This window comes from Phoxinus phoxinus (genome assembly GCF_949152265.1).
Source record: "Phoxinus phoxinus genome assembly, chromosome: 20".
Taxonomy (NCBI): domain Eukaryota; kingdom Metazoa; phylum Chordata; class Actinopteri; order Cypriniformes; family Leuciscidae; genus Phoxinus; species Phoxinus phoxinus.
The window spans coordinates 25,541,600-25,547,058 of record NC_136895.1 but is presented as its reverse complement, the minus strand read 5'-3'; the positions used below and the strand labels follow the sequence as shown (position 1 = coordinate 25,547,058).

The following is a 5,459-nucleotide window of genomic DNA, read 5'->3' as shown; positions in this document are numbered from 1 at the left end:
CAGATGAAGTTGTCGGAGGTAGCAACAGTAACTAAGGGGGGCGGGGCTTAGCCAAAGGTGAATTGTTTCCCCCATTAGCCTACTGTAGGCTAGATGAAACTAGTTTGACTTCTGCTTTACACAAAACAGTACAAGTAGGCCTACTGAATCTCAAATGCTGTTAGACTGAATGACTTAACATAACATTCATTCCAAGGCAAAAAAACTGTTTTGTAACTGCACATTTTGTCAAAATGTTGTTGTTGCTTTACTGTTCTCAGACAGGTGGGTTTAGCGATGTTATCATTGTTACAGTTTTGTCTTTGTGTGTTCTGCCATCATGTGACTGATATTAAATTGACTCAATAAAGGTTATCTCACCTAAAAATGAAAATTGTCATAATTTACTCACCCTCGTGTCGTTCCAAACCTGTAAGACTTTATTATTAGAGAGCAACAGATAATCAACTCTATCAATATCCTTGACTGAAACTTACACCTTTCTTTTTTTGAGTTCATTTTATGATGCTGATTTAATTGATAAATATCTCCATCTAGTGTTTTTTTTATTTTTTTTAAGGAAATGCATCAGAGCACTGTGAACTCAACAGGAAACAATGTTCACAGGAAAACGGACTAATGTTAATAACATCATTCTTGTGAACAGCACCGGTTTAAGTCACGTGATTTCAGTGAACGAGGCTTCGTTACGTCAGAACTTTGAAGGGTTCGCCATTAGGGGGCGATGATTTCTGTGAACCCATATGTCTCTATATTATATAATTTGTATATATTTGTTGGCATTTGAAAACACATTTTTATAATAAAAATGAAGAGTTGTAGGTCATGGTCTCTTGTTTTGATCAACAAATCTCTCCATAAAACAAGCTAAACACGCAAATACAATATTACTTATATTACATACATTTTATATTACATACAATATATTACTTATATTACATACATCCGCAAACAGTGGACACATTTAAAAAAGGGCTAAAACCCCATCTTTTTACACAGGCTTATTTTAACAGCTAATGCTTGTTTTTAGCCCCGTCGTTTAACATGTTGTGCTTTTATTGTATACTGTATTGATTTTTAATTTTTTAATTATGTTTTACTGTAGCACTTTGAGATTTGGTGTCAAATGTAAAGTGCTTTACAAATAAAATTTATTATTATTATTATTATCACATGATTAGTAAATATCCTGTAATAGATTACAGCTTCAAAAAAACGCGTTTACAATGGGTTTGTAGAAGGTGTTTTATGTGTGTTTGGTCTGAGTTGTTGTTATATTTACACAGTTGTGACCAGGTGGGGTCGCCAGCGTGTGGAGATTTGAGCGCTTCGAAACAGTGAATCATTTTTCTAACCAGTTTGTTTAATTGATTCAGTTTCAAAAAGCTCCTTAGTTTCTCCCAACACAACACAAGTCTATCATTAACTAAATAATACATCTACTTGAAAAGTGTGCTGCCTCTTTTATAATAATAATAATAACTCACTCAGTTAAAGACAGACTTTGGTTTATTAGGTTAAAAAATATATATATATTTACAGAGATACTGTGGTGGTAGTAAATCATACCAGCAGAGCACACCAGGAAAGTACTATGAAAATATTGATTGTATCATAAAGATTGTAGGTCTGGATAATATGTCTGAATTCATAATGTAACATGAAAACAAACAGCAGAAGAACATCATTGATTCACACATTCAAAACACACATCCTGATTTCTGTACGCCCCTCCTCACACACATTTTGCACCATATGAGTCAAACAGCATTTCGTGTTTAAGATATTCCTTTTGCTTTCAAAAGTACAGTTTTATATATCATGCCGGTAATATGGTATTTGCTAGTCAAGAATAACATTATTGACAAAAATTATGCATTGCTAAACATATTGCAACTGACCATGCAATCATATTTCCCCTTATATTTAGCCTACAATTGATATGGTTCCTACTATAAAATCATAATTTAATATATCTTTAAAGAGTCTTTTCCGAGTGGTGTGTGATGTAATAGTTTTACTGTATTAAGAATCACTAATAACAGCTGGTGAAAGTTTAGTGCATCAGTGATGAAATCATTTTTAACTCAATGATTCAAAAGTTTAGCCCATGCTTATTTCTGATAACACACACACAAAATATTTTAGAGACACGGATTCCATCCGCTATAAGTGAATCATGTTTTAATATTATTTATCACATACAGTAAACATACACATATTTTTTTTGACCCACATTAACTATTTAAAAGGCACTTTTTCCCCTATAGGGTAATGTAAAGGTAAGGAAAACAAAGGAAAATGTCTAATATTCAGCCAAGAATGCAAACAATATCATACAAAAAAAACATGAAGTGTTAGGAAACCTACAATATTTGCCTTTAGTTCTAACTGATTTGTGGTAAAATTACTTTTTAACATTTACCCGACACAAATAAAAATATCACGAGACATGATGACATGAGGTTATTTACATATTAATCGACACCAGATGAAAGACAAATCCAAAAATAGGAACAAGAGAACAAGAATGCTGCCAAAAGAAAGAACCAATGAATAAGTCGACAAGCTGAAGTTACTTATAAAGTAGTATAGCGGCAGCCAGTAACCGCTAAGAGGCTGAGTAGAGGGAGTAAAAGATGACGCGTTTCCATTGCAGTCCAGGTGATTTATTGTAACATTGAAGTGAACAGATGATGAATGATGACGGTAAAGTAAGCAAAACAAATGAAATAAAATAAAACTAAATGAAATGAAAACGAACGAAAACGGTCAACAGAAAGTGAGCGTCCCAGCTACTCACCCCCTTCCTACATGCCAACCACAGACAAACTAACAGGTAATATATGCACCTGTAACAAGTGACGTAAACCAAAACAAATTTCAAAATAAAAGACATCAACCCAAACCTGGCACCTACATTCCAGCCCCTGATTATTACACCCCAAGACTGTAATAATCATAATACAACAACACAATCACACAAGTTACACATCACTGAATATTTACCTACAAACATAGAAATTGCTAAATCTTATTTCACAAATAAACAATATATACACATGTGTATGTGTAAATGTCCAATTCTTCAATGTGTGAACAGTGTCCATAATCAACTGAAGTAAAACATGTCCATCAAACGGTCTTTTAGTCAAAGTCATCAGTAAGTCATTTGAGAGCTCTCATAAGTCAGTCAGTCAATCAGTCAGTCGGTCATAGAAGAGTTAAAAGTCCTCCGTTTCCAGAAGAAGGCAAACTTTAGTAATGGGTCTGGTCAAGCAGGAACTCTTGGTCTTGATTCTTACTTGCCGTGTCAATCCCTTTTTATCCTGTGTGATCTGAACAATCTTGCCCATTATCCATGAGCTCCTTGGAGCAGTATCATCCACTACAAGCACAATATCTCCCACTTGAAAATTGCGTTTCTTCACCAGCCACTTCTGGCGTTCTTGTAGTGCAAGTAGATACTCCCCGATCCATCTCTTCCAAAATAGATCCGCCATGTATTGGACCTGTCGCCAACGTCGTCGAGAATACAAATCCTCCCTTTTAAACAGTCCAGGTGATAAAGACGGCTGCGTTTTCAAGAGGAGAAGATGATTAGGAGTAAGGGCTTCCAAATCATTAACATCCAGAGATGCTCTTGATATTGGACGATTATTAAGGATTGATTCAACTTCACAAAGAAGTGTGTAAAGACCTTCCTCGTCTAAACTTTGTCCTCTAAGGATAGAATTTAAAATCTTCCTTACTGATCTTATAAGGCGTTCCCAAATTCCTCCAAAGTGCGAACCAGCCGGGGGATTAAAGTTCCACTTAATCCCTTTTTGAAGCAGAAATGAATTGATCTGATTATGATTCCAGTTTGTCATAGCCTGCTGCAGTTCACGTTGGGCACCAACAAAGTTTGTACCATTGTCTGAACGGATTTCGACAACTTGTCCTCGACGTGCAATAAACCTTCTTAAGGAATGGATGAAAGAGTCTGTATCAAGTGAATTTGCTATTTCAAGGTGAACCGCTCTTATAGTCAAACATGTGAATATCACTCCATAACGTTTTACAACGCTCCTTCCCCGTTTGACTTCAAAGGGACCGAAGCAGTCCAGTCCAACATGCGTGAATGGCGGTTTGTCAGGTGTGACCCTATCTTGTGGCAAATCTGCCATCTGCTGATGACCCGGGATTCCATGAAGACGTCTGCAGACTACACACTTGGACAAAATTCTCCTTATAGCCGTGCTAGCACCAGGGATCCAATATCTCTGCCGCAAATTAGCCAGCATATAATTACGCCCACAGTGTCCAATGTCATGATGAATTTGCTGCAAAATCAAATCTGAAATGTGTAGATCCTTGGCCAGTATTACCGGATGCTTAACCTCTTCAGGCATCATAGCCTTGTCCAGACGCCCACCAACTCTGATGACATCTGAGTGAAGCACAGGGTTAAGTCTATAGAGTTCACTATTCCGTTTCACCAATCCATCTTTCCGTAGACTAGCCAGTTCCTCAGAATATCTCTTCTTTTGGCAAAGACGGATAATCTCCAATTCAGCTCTTTCCAGCTCATCAGTAGACAACAATTTTGCAGACGCATGGGATTTAAACTTTTGTATCTCTTTCTTAACAACAGTCTCTCGTTGCAACTTGTCCATATCAGAGTAAGTAGTCATCAACCTTTTCCTTTCCTTGCTGAGATCAATTAGAATGTTCCTGAGTCGAAGGATCCAAGCTACGCCCTTTTTTAATTGCATCCATGAAGAGTAGCATTTAAAGTATGGCATAAAATCATACTCTTGATGAACTTGCACAGTATTCACCAGAACACTCTTTTTCACTTCTGGGTCACAAGACGACATCACACCTACATCAGTAGGATCCACAGGCCACAACTCTTGTGGTTGAACAAGAAATGGAGGACCAGAAATCCATATCTGGTTCTTTAAGAATGAATCAACCTTTAGACCTCTGGATGCTAGGTCAGCTGGATTGCTGGAAGAATTCACATACCTCCATTGTCTGATCTCAGAAACACTTCGAATTTCAGCAACTCGATTGGCTACAAAGCATTTAAATCTAGAAGTCTCATTTTGGATGTACTTGAGGACAGAGGTGCTGTCGGTCCAAAACACCGAATCCTGAAGTTTCATCTTCAGCTCTCTCTTCCACAACTTGTCCATGCGACCAGCAAGTGTGGCAGCTGTGAGCTCCAGACGAGGGATAGTGATAGGTCGTAAAGGTGTCACTCTTGCTTTACTCATTAAAAGAAAGGAATGGGCACATTGTTGATCATTATGAAGTAGTAAATACGACACCATGCCATAACCCTTCTCACTGGCGTCCGAAAAGTGATGCAATTGGGCAGATATAACTTCTCCAAACTTTTCCGGCTTTAAACACCTGCGGACCTCAAATTGTTCCAATTCATGAAGTTTCTCCAACCAACTCGTCCATCG

The 5,459-nt window shown here is 37.3% G+C and overlaps 1 protein-coding gene across 3 annotated transcripts in view; it reads left to right on the top strand.

Moving 5' to 3' along the window:
* The window catches only part of LOC306987861 (uncharacterized protein), a 434,965-nt gene that overhangs the window by 344,177 nt on the left and 85,329 nt on the right, over positions 1-5,459 (top strand). The gene's annotated exons all lie outside the window — the stretch shown is intronic.